At 34.4% G+C, this 11,997-nt stretch overlaps 1 long non-coding RNA gene across 6 annotated transcripts; it reads right to left on the minus strand.

The window, feature by feature from the left end:
- Positions 1–470: 470 nt before the first annotated feature.
- Positions 471–9,936, minus strand: LOC130462447 (uncharacterized). 6 transcript variants are annotated; one of them, XR_008922672.1, is made up of 6 exons: positions 9,466–9,936; positions 9,153–9,203; positions 8,872–8,928; positions 2,921–3,053; positions 1,942–2,186; positions 471–1,118 (listed from the first exon to the last, which is right to left on the minus strand). It is a non-coding gene; the product is annotated as an uncharacterized lncRNA (long non-coding RNA). The 6 variants fall into 6 exon arrangements; XR_008922674.1 differs by having other exon boundaries at positions 2,921–3,062; XR_008922675.1 differs by having other exon boundaries at positions 8,838–8,928.
- Between the last annotated feature and the right edge of the window lie 2,061 nt (positions 9,937–11,997).

An 11,997-nucleotide genomic window follows, 5' to 3' on the forward strand; every position in this document is an offset into this window, starting at 1 on the left:
GGGTTATTCAAATTTCAACTGATACTTAATATTGCATTTACTGTTCAAACTATCAAATACGGAATAATATCAGGATACATTTCCTAGCATGAGACCTGTCAACTTTACAAATTTCACTAACCTAATAAATTTTAAAGCAAAGTAATAAGAACTTGCCTTCCGTATATAGCTCTCATGTCCATCACATTTCTCACCGACGACCAATGAATGCCATTACCATACATATATGAATCAGCAACAATACATTTCCAGTGCTTATAGTCAGCTTTGAAGTCCTTAGGAGTTGTTTTTCCATAAACCCCAGGCTCGAAGTCTTTTAACCATTAAGGGGTCGCCTGGATCGGAGTTAGTGATTATGGGGGAGAATTTTAGGAGAGTAAATACAACCGGGGACTAGTTTGGGGGATGATTTTTTCAAAGTACTTGGTTTGGTATGTCAGTACTATTTGCAAGGGTAATTAGTTTTTCTCTTTTTTTTTTGTTCGGTAATTTATTGAATTTTCAACAAAAAAATAAATAAATAAATTACTGAATCTGTTACTTTTGCATAAGATTCGAAAAGTGTTGATGATATCCAGATGAGAAATCAATTGTACTATGCAAACTTCATCAAATCAACAGGAGAGTAAGATAATTTCTGGGTAAAAGAATTTGAAAAGAAAGTTATTGTTTGTAAAATAGCAAAATATTAATAGATAAATTAAAAATAAATTACCCTTGTCATTAGTACATGAGAGCTTCAATGGAGGAAGAGAGAGAATATGAGGGGACAAAGACGAAAAATGGAAGAGAAAGAGAGATGGCAAATATACGAAGCATGAGAGAGGAGAGAACGTCAGATTTTTACTCCAGTAATTGTTACACTAGGGGGGGCTAGGGTAATGTATTATACCCTTGTGGAGGGGGAAAATTATGGGCCTTACAATCTAACCTCAATCCAGGCTTATCATTTCAGCCCATAACTTCTGCTCCCCTAATTTTTACTCTCCATTCCATCTGATCCAGGCGGCCCCTAAGGAGTTTTATCCAACCGTGATCGCCACTTGACTGGCAATTGAGACCCACGTTCTAATGGATCTGTTGGTACTTTGTGTAAGCATGCTTCCAATGGTATATCCCTGTGGAAAAGAAAATGTTCACCAAAGAAAATCAACAAATCTCAAATTTTAAGAGCCACAGAAAAAAAAGAAGGAAACAAACAAACACAAATAAAAGAATGAAACCAATTCAGGAGTGAAGCACTGACATGCCCTAACCAGGGGGCAGTGAGAAGAAAAGAATCGTAGCTAGTCTTTATTCATCGTTCTTCAAATAGTGCTCTTAGTAAAAGTGTGACAACAACTATTAATCTAAACTAACCACCTCGGCCATTGCAATAAAAAAATGCTATCTCCGGTCCTCTAACTAAATTGAGAACAACAAAACAAATGAACTCTTCTATAGTTTGAAGAATTTGCTCTTATTTTCCATAGTGTGTTTGACGTCTTATTCAAATTTGAACTGACCAATAAACACACTAATAATTTCTATAAAAAATTTGAACATTGACAGGGCATCATGCCAATATTATCCATATAAATCAACACCAAAAACCATGAATGATGTGTTTAGTAAACAAATTCAGGCCTAACGCCTTCTACATAGCCGGATGAAGTCAAAAGGTGGCACAAATAGTAAGCATCAGGTAAACCACCAATACAAAACTGTTGTAGAATATGCATTCTACATAGATTATTAAAACCTCAACACATGTTAAGATAAACAAATATGGATATGAAAGAATATCATGAATCCACTCAATACGGTGAATATGAGCATCATGAATTTTTGTAAACCAAGACAAACAAATACAAAGAGGAAACCACCAAATCGGTATAAATTTGAATCTCTTCTTTACACAAAGGAAACTACAAAGATAAATAAATTGCAGGATAGTTTTACCCGATTATATGTTGTTACCATTGATTTCAAGCAATCCCAATCATCCACAATTGGCATTCCTGGGGTTGGTTTTGCGCTCAGAACTGAAGGGCCATTGATTGGTCCAAACAAAACTTTTCCATCTTGATCAGTTTCTTCTTCGACTATTTGGTTCTTTAAGAGCCGGGAATTGCTCCATTTGGTCCAAATAAACTCCATATTAGTGGTCCATTCGGTCATTTGTAAGATCAGAAGAGAAAGTGGACCTGGTATAAAGTTTTTAAAACTTTAGCTGTTCAAGATGGACTTTTCGGTATAATGCAAATTTATATGCCTGAACATAGTACACGGCTCTAAGCCTAGGAGGACCTCCTAATGGGACACCATTAAAAAACGGTTCAAGGAGCATATAATTTTCAGCACAACAATTCAAAGTTTTATATGCCAGAACAAACAAAAATATAACCAATAAGGTCCAACTCAAGCTAAAATCTAATTTCTTGCCCAAACATTTATTGTAACTTGAGTTTTAATCATATGCTCCCTCCTATCTCGTAACTTGAGTTTAAATCTACCACCCTTCTTGGTAAAAAAAATCCATATGGAAAAAAATCCAAGAACAAATCACTTCATTAAGTACAATCATGATTCATGATAGTAACTCAATCAACCCGATTCACAAAATCACAACTACCAGCAACCACCATCTATTTAATGCAAAAAGCTGTTAATTTTGTACCCTAAATTGGACATAGTATTAAGATGTTAATGCAAAAAGCACTTAATTTTGCAATTAGTTAAGTTGCACAACCCTAATATTAAACTCTTAACTGACAAAACTAAAATTAGACTAACATTCAAAATTGAAAGAGGACAAAAATGGAAACTTTATTGTTGTTAGGTTATGATACATATGAACAACATAAATTATGCGGAAAAACCTATATGCCAGGATTCAAATTAATTGCATATAATCCAATAATTAGTCTAGAACGCATACACTTTGTAGCGTGCCCTCCCTAGCTGCGCCCGAACCGAACAAGAACAAGTCTTTAGGACTCCAAGTGTCGTCCTTCCGTAGAAAGTCCACAGCTTGTCCAGATCCGCTTTAAGATTGACCAACTAGAATCGCCCTGAAAGTACTAGGAATTTCGGCTAATATGGGAAACAATATGACTGGATTGTGCTCTCAAAATGTCACTCTGAATACTTAAAACTCGTTATTAAATTGTGAACCTAGGCCACATATTTATAGGGATATGGAAAGAGAATCGGAATACTATTAGAATACTAATTAGCTTAATTAGAATTTTATTAAAACTCTTTTTAACTAATCTATCTATTAGGATTAGGAATTAATCATTGAACGAATCCCATTAGATTTAGGATTTGTATCGAACACAAACACACATGAGCGAGCTTGCCGCACAGCCCACGCAAGCCTTGCGGCCCACGCAAGCAGCGCAGCTCGCAGCCCACCCGTGCCCGCGCCTTGGCCTGCTGGGCCTGGCCTTGCGTTGGGCCTGGCGTGGCCTTGGCTGCCTTGTCTTGGCGCGCATGGCTTGCTGGACGCGGGCCTGGCTTCGTGCTGGGCCTTCGTCTAGCAAGTCTCGTCTGATGTTAATTCGTACGACGCGCTTCCGATTAATTTCTCGATTCCGGAATTTATTTCCGATACGAACAATATTTAATATTTCCGATTCCTGAATTAATTTTCGTTTCGAATAAATATTTAATATTTCCGTTTCCGGAATTATTTTCCGATTCCAATAATATTTCCGATTCCGACAATATTTCCGTTTCCGGCAATATTTCAGATTCCGGCAATATTTCCATGTCCGATAATATTTTCTGATACGTACCATGTTTCCTGTTTCCGGCAACATCTATGACTTGGATAATATTTATATTTCCGATACGATCCGTATTTCCGTTTCCGGCAATATCATCGTTTCCGGAGTATTCATTGTTTGCCTTTGACGATCTTAGCTCCCACTGAAACCAAGATTCGTCGATTCCGAATATCCATAGATGGAGTATTTAATGCCATTAAATACTTGATCCGTTTACGTACTATTTGTGTGACCCTACAGGTTCAGTCAAGAGTAAGCTGTGGATTAATATCATTAATTCCACTTGAACTGAAGCGGCCTCTAGCTAGGCATTCAGCTCACTTGATCTCACTGAATTATTAACTTGTTAATTAATACTGAACCACATTTATTAGACTTAACAATAAATGCATACTTGGACCAAAGGCATTATTTCCTTTAGTCTCCCACTTGTCCTTAGGAACAAGTGTGCATTTCCTAATTCCTTTCTCACTTGATGCTTGCTCTTGAACATAAGGTAAGAGTTGTCATCCTTATTATGTCCAGAGGTGTTTCTCGGTTTCAGAGTTCAACTGATCAAATAAACAGATAATCATAGCCTATGATTCATCTGAGCACGGCCATGCATTTTACAGTTTACAGCTCTCCGAGTGGCCTTGTACAACTTTTAGCATCTCATCCCGATTTATAGGAGGACAATCTCAATCTTGCGATCTTGACATTACACTTCGTTTGATAGTTGATTACCTGAGCGTCGCCTTTGTAGCCTCCTTTTACGGTGCGACGGTTGACAACGTCAAAGTAAGCAGTTCTTAAACAAGTAATCTCAAATCACTCAGATATTGAGGATTAGTGTCTAATAATTTTAATGAAATTTACTTTTGACAGATTTTCATCTTTTACAGTAAAGTTTCATAGGTCTGTCCGATACTAATCTTCCCAAAGTAAGTATCTATGCAAATGATTATGACATTGTCATGTCCACATAGTTCAAGAAACAGAACTACTAGTCATCTTGCATTCTAGTCGTCTAACGTTTTCTATGCGTCCATCTTTATAGAAAACTCCGACCAAGGACCTTTTTTCAACTTTTGACATTCAAGTTCACTTGATAGACATTTCTTAGTCACAGGACTGGTCCTGACAGTCTATCTTGAATATTTCGTCAAATTGAAGGGACTCATCATTTAATACTAAACCAAGATTAAATGGAATATGAAAATACATTTCATATATGATATATGTTCAACCCCTACGTTTTACAACCATGGGCCTCTAACCCATCTTTAAAACAGTTCATGGATTTCAAAGCTATGATTGATTTCCAGTGCTACAATGTGAGTGTTGCTTCTCACTTGTTGCATAGGTTTAGTTATCATGCTTTGCCAATCTTAATATCCCTTTCATCGAATGTTTTTCGAGATAGGATGATAACATCTTTTGAGTTTATTTTTTATGTGATCTAGTCTTTCTTACTTAAATAGTGGTTCTACGCATTTTGCAATGAAGAACTATTAAGTCAGCAGATATGTGATCTACCCAAGTTCAATGAAGAACTCTTTAACATAAACAACCCTGTTTTATTGCTTCTTAGGCAATAAGTACTTTTACTTCAACTGTATAGGTTGCTAGTGATGCTTTGTTTAGATTTACCTATCCAAGCAGTTCATAGATATGTGGAAGACTTTCCAACTATATCTTAGAACATAGAAATTATTATTTTAATTTCCCACGCAACAACCCATGGTCTCCAATCCATGTTGCCATTTGAAAACACGATGCTCTTTAGCTCGTCTTTGTCAATGGTTAACTCCAAAGGAATGTTGCTTGATCCTTTGCCAGTGTTTATGCGTGTAGCATCAATATTTAGCATATCTTTATTTCCTTGAATCAAGAACTATTCTTATGTACCTTTTCAAGTACCATAAGTTTTCCTTGATCTCAATCTAGTTGATCTTTACTTAGATCAATAGAGATTGGTATATGTTCGTCATGCCTAAAGTCATACGATACATTTTTGGCGATCCTCATATTATATCATACATGATAAATTCTTTTGCAGAATAATTCCCAATTAAATTCTATTCATGTAACTTTAGCTATCTAGTTTCAGTAGATAATAATTCCAGCTAAATTCTTTGACATATAATATAGGTTAAGAATCTCATTTAGACTCTTTGATGTTTAACTTAGTAAATGTTTATGCATAGTTCAAACATTTCATATGGGTCGAATATCTCCAATGGAGTCTTTCGTGTTTGATTTAGTAAATGTCATTACTTAATCCAAAACAATATTATAAGATCTTTGTAAATAGATCTTAATACCCAATATGTACTAAGTTTCGCCTTGGTCTATCATTGATGAATAATTTAAAATCTAAGTCATTAACATTTGAATGTTATTTCACAATAGAGAGATATGTGTGTGATACACATAGGACCAATTAAGTTTTACGTACTCCCACTAAACTTCTTATATATCTATAAGAATCATGTACATTTTATGAAAATAAAATACTTATTAGCTTCACTAAAACACATTTCTAATTCCCAATTGCTTGCTCAAATCTGTACTTAGATTTCATAAGCTAGCTTTCCTTCTCAAGCATTTATTTGGATCCACAAATCCTATGACATACCATTTACATAGTTAATTCCAACATTTGACTGAGGAATACGTTTTGTCATCCAATTGCCATATGTACCAATATGCAATCATTGCTTGAATTATAGACTTGAGCATTATGATTATGCATGAGGTTTTAACACAATCCACGTCGTGAATTTGCTTGTATCCTTTAGCAACAAATCTAGCTTTGTGTGTGAACACAATTCCATGTTCGATGGTTTTTATCCTTAAAATCAATTTGCAAACAATAGATGTAAACCATTCTTGCAAATCAACAAATTTTCAATTTTGTCATCAAAACATTGATTTTGTTTAATGGCCTTTAACCATCTAAAACATTTGAGTCTATATATGGCCTCTAACCATTTTAGGGAATCTGGGTTTCGTCATAGCTTTCTTACAAGTCACAAGCTTATTAATCTACGTGATAATAGTTTGACTGCAAGTTGTAGGTTTCTTCACTATCTAATAGAAGAATGGCATAGCTTCAGTGACCTGAACTCCATGCCTACTAGGGTATAGAACATCAAACAATAGAATATCAATAGCCACTTGTTAGTCTTTTGAATATTCTGTTCTCTTTGAAACACTTGTAAAGTCTTCTAAGAGATGTCTATTCTTTAAAGCCACTTCTAAAGTCCTTAAAGATAAGTGTTCGGATTTTCTGAAGAACTTCAAAAAGCCTCCGGAATGTCCGTTTATGTTTGTTGTTCGCCTCGAATACTTTCGAGGTCTATTTTCTCCCACTTGTCATTTTGGAAACGAATCTCCAAAAGGACATCATTTCGAGCAAACAAACATTATGTTCTCAAAATTTCGTGGTAGAAACAATTCTCTTGTGTCTCATTTGAATAAATCATAATGAAACATATATCTATACTTGGGCCTTAGTTTGTTGAATAACAAACACTAAGCTCCCACTGAGTTTAGGAACTCTTTAGACATACTATGAAAAGATATTCGGAAATTACTTTTCAATAGCTTTGACGAATTAGGTTTAGTTTGGTGGTAGTTGAGCATTTTGTTTTTAGAAATTATAGGAAAGTTCTTTATGATTCATCATTGATCGAATCAAGTACTGATTGACTTCGATCATTCCAACTTAGATATGCCATATCTTATGGAGCTAGATCGTGAAATTACAACACACAATCATTGATGATCATTTTTGTTCTCAAGTAATCATCAACATGATCTATCCTAGATCTTTATGATTTCTTGCCATGTGGATTTTATACTTCTGAATCTTTGAACTAGACAAACAGATTCAAACTTATATCACTTTGAGTAAACATACCAATATTCACTCAAATTTAGGTGTAACAAAGTCATAAAATCTTTCTTTAGCTTTGAACTCTATTGTCTAGGGGTTCTAACAATAGTTCATATCTTTTGTTACTTTCAACAAGTAAGACTAGGTTGTCTTAAATTGATCTAGTAATCAATCAACTTTCAAAAGTTCATCAAAATAGAGTTTTTGAATGTTAACTTGTTGACATGGTCTAAGCAACAATGCTAAAGGTTTACGGAACTCAGATCAAGAGATTGATTTGAACCTAGTAAAGTTCTTATTGTTAAAGAGTTGTTTGTTTTAATCAAGCATATTGATTCAACCCGTAAATGACCATTTCATTCAAAAAACAAACAAACATTGTTTTTGTTTTTCTTGAATGTGAGTCTTTCTGTGTTTGAAAACAGAAATTTAGGTATTCCGATTATGGAACAAAATAGCCATTAAGTTCCAGCCTTTGAAAGGACTTAAAACAAACTAGATGACACTACAACTAATGTAACATTGCCATGCCTAATTTCCCACTTGTAGGTCATTAGTGTATCCTAGCTTCCATTGTTTGAGTTATTACCGAAGTAAGAACCTCAAGCGGTATATGATACCAAGGAAGTTTAATTTTAGTAAAATAATTAGTATAAATTAAAATTTATAATAATTATAATAATCAAAATTAAATTCCGAGAAAACAATATTTCCGATTCCGACAATATTTCCGTTTCCGGCAATATTTCAGGTTCCGGCAATATTTCCATTTCCGATAATATTTTCCGATACGTACCATGTTTCCTGTTTCCGGAAACATTTACGACTTGGATAATATTTATATTTCCGATACGATCCATATTTCCGTTTCCGGCAATATCATCGTTTCCGGAGTATTCATTGTTTGCCTTTGACGATCTTAGCTCCCACTAAAACCAAGATCCGTCGATTCCGAATATCCATAAATGGAGTATTTAATGACATTAAATACTTGATCCGTTTACGTACTATTTATGTGACCCTACGGGTTCAGTCAAGAGTAAGCTGTGGATTAATATCATTAATTTCACTTGATCTGAAGCGGCATCTAGCTAGGCATTCAGCTCACTTGATCTCACTGAATTATTAACTTGTTACTTAATACTGAACCGCATTTATTAGACTTAACATTAAATGCATACTTGGACCAAGGGCATTATTTCCTTCAATTGTTACCTGAAGTAGCTGGAGTTGATCCAGTGGAAGCTGAAGAAGACGGAGATTGTGCTACATCTGAACAACAGGTTAAAAGTTTAATTGAAGTTCAGATTTAGTTGTATTAAACATTAATTTATACTTTATACAAAAACAAAAACAAAATTGACTACTAATTTAATTTTTTAAAGTAATGGAACAATATTTTTCCGTACTACATGAATTATCAAATTCAAATTAAAAAAACCACCATGGTTGATTTATCCATTCTAAAAGGCTGAAATGAAATGAACGCAACATACCACATATAACTAAGAGCTGATGAAAACGCCAGTTGCTTAGGCTCTGCACCTCTGTAACCCATTTCAATTGAAATAAATAAAAATAAAATTATATTGTACCCAAATTAGAGCTATAATTTGACATAGATAATGAAATTAAATAAGCATTTAAAACTACAATTTGACATAGATAATGAAACCAAATAAGCATTTAAAACTACAATTTGACTTAGATAATGAAATCCCACTTCAGAAAGTGACAATAATTGTAGATTATCAAAGTAAAAGGTCCAAATTTTGAGGAAAATGAGTAGAAAAACACACATATAAATACCTGCGTAAAAATTGGAGATGGGGTTCGACGATCCTGCTGTGGAGCCAAGAACACAAATCGGACATTGTTGAGTCGGATTTAGAGAGAGGAGATATTGTTATTCAGTAATGATTTGATATCGGAGATAGAGTAGAAGTTAGAACCCAAGAAGTTGAAATTTGGAGAGATGGAAACCATTCAAGCAACTTTGTTTCAAACGATTCAGATTTGAGAGAAGAGAGATAGGTGAGGAACCCACCCTCCGATGACGACAATTTGGCTACCGAGGGAGACGCCGCCACTGGGACGGTTGAGGATGGAGGCAATTGAGACGCGATGGTGAGGAACGATGGCGAGGAAGTATACCCTATAAATGGCTCTTGTTTGGTGAGGGAAAGGGAGAAGGGGTGAGAGACTCAACAAGCAGCGATAAACAATGAAATCAGAGGGTATTTTCATCTTTTTGATTGGGGACACGAAAAGTGGTGTTACCGAATTGTCTCTCCGCTTTTGGCTTATATAATAGAGACTCTTACCCTCTTTTTATTTATTTTATTTTCATGAAAAAATGATGATGTAGCACTATCTCGTATATGGTGGAGTTGGGCTCGTCGATGCGGCTATCGGTTATATATTGCAAAACATAACACTCACTAAATGACAAAATAAGCAAAGGTGGTAGTAGGAAAAGATAAAAAAAAAAAAAAAAATAGTACCATTCAATACTATTTCAGTACCATTTCGTTAAAACTAGTACCATTTCGTTAACTTTAGTACCATTTCGTTAAAAAGAGTATCATTCCGTTAAAAAGAGTATCATTTCTTCAAAAAAACAGTACCATTTCATTAACAAAAATACCATATTTCAAAAAAAAAATATCATTTCTTTGGAAAAAAAAATTACCATTGTAAGCAAGAGATCCATGTGTTGTTTACTGTATAATCTCATTCCCCCAACCCCCCCAAAAAAAAATTATTTTCATTTCTATTTACTTTTACTTTTCTATCTGTTATTTGTTTGCTAACAAATAACAGATAGCCGCAGATACTTCCTCTGTTGGAGCTAGCTCTTATTTCAGAAATTACTCTTACCAACTCTAAATAAAAGACTCCAATTACACACACCTAAGAGCTAGCTCATAATTTTTATCTCTCCTTAAGAGTCATCTAACAGTTCCCCACTATTGTTGCTCTAAGTGAGTATTGAGTGAGTCTTGAATTTTCAAACTCTATTCAAGACTTGTTGTAGTCTTTTACCACATTATCCCAAGATTTAGACTCGATACTCAGCTTGAGACTCACCTTAAGACTTGGGATAAACTAACCCTTATTTCTATTGAAATTCATGTGACAATAGTACTTTTTTGGATTGTCTTAGATTTTAAAATGGACTAATATTCAAGAACGGATGGAGTACAATAAATAATTAATCCACTATCAGTTTATTACAATAAATAATAACTCAATACCCCACTTTTATTTTATTTTAATAAATTCAACTGATCTTCCTAAAACATATTGCTAGTCAAAATGTATCTTTTAATTAAATATGGAGGGAGTAACACTAAATGTTGTCTCAGTGTTCTCTTCATGTCAGCAAAAGGCAGTCACACCTTTACCCTTTAGAGCCAGCCTGGATTGGGAGGAATGGGGTGTGGCAATTAATAGGGTAATAAATATGGACTATAACCATATGTCTGGATTGAAGTTAGTTCTTTCGGCCCATATATTTTCCCCCAATATGAGGGTAATGTATTACCCTGCTCCCCTAGGGTAATAGTGTAATACCCCAAATTTTTAAAACTCGATTAATTATGCTTAATTGTTTTTATTTAGCTTAAAATCGTTTTAAATCTTAAATTTAACCTTTATTTTAATTAACAAAGTTTTAATTCGCTTGAATTTTTAAATATTTTTACGCGATTTATTTTTCAGATTTTATAATTTGATTTCATATTTACGAGCTTAACCACTTTTTAAAGCTTAATAATTTTCTTATTTTATTCGAAAACGAAATTTATTTTATTAGCACTTTATAAAAAGAATTATTTTGGAAATTAGCCTTACTTAATGTCATTTTTCCATTTTCTTTTCCAATTTCAAAAATAGAAATAAAATTGTGAAAATTTGTCCAACATTATATATTTATCAAAATGCCCTTTTAACCCATTGTAACTCTAGACACCTAATTTGTGTCTCCCCTCTGGGATGATGACGATACCATTATCCTTACTAGGCGGTTGGAATAACTCCAGGCGGAAATCCCAATTGCTAAGTACATTTCCAAAATTCAAGATCCAAAATCCAATTCCGGAGGTCGTTCCCCTTCCGGTTCTCGGTACAAAATACAACTTTCAAAAAACCAATTCCATAATCCTAGTACAATATCATCTAGTAGACCATTCCATTGGTTTTACTAGGCCTTTTCCACTCAAAATCATATAAGGCAAGTCAAATTCGGGCGCCGACCCACAAAACCGAGCATGCAGGGCCCCGTCCCGTAAAACCGGAATTCAAAACCCGAGAAAGGCTTATTTTTAGACGAAAAATAGT

Source organism: Spinacia oleracea, chromosome 6 (assembly GCF_020520425.1).
Source record: "Spinacia oleracea cultivar Varoflay chromosome 6, BTI_SOV_V1, whole genome shotgun sequence".
Lineage (NCBI taxonomy): Eukaryota > Viridiplantae > Streptophyta > Magnoliopsida > Caryophyllales > Amaranthaceae > Spinacia > Spinacia oleracea.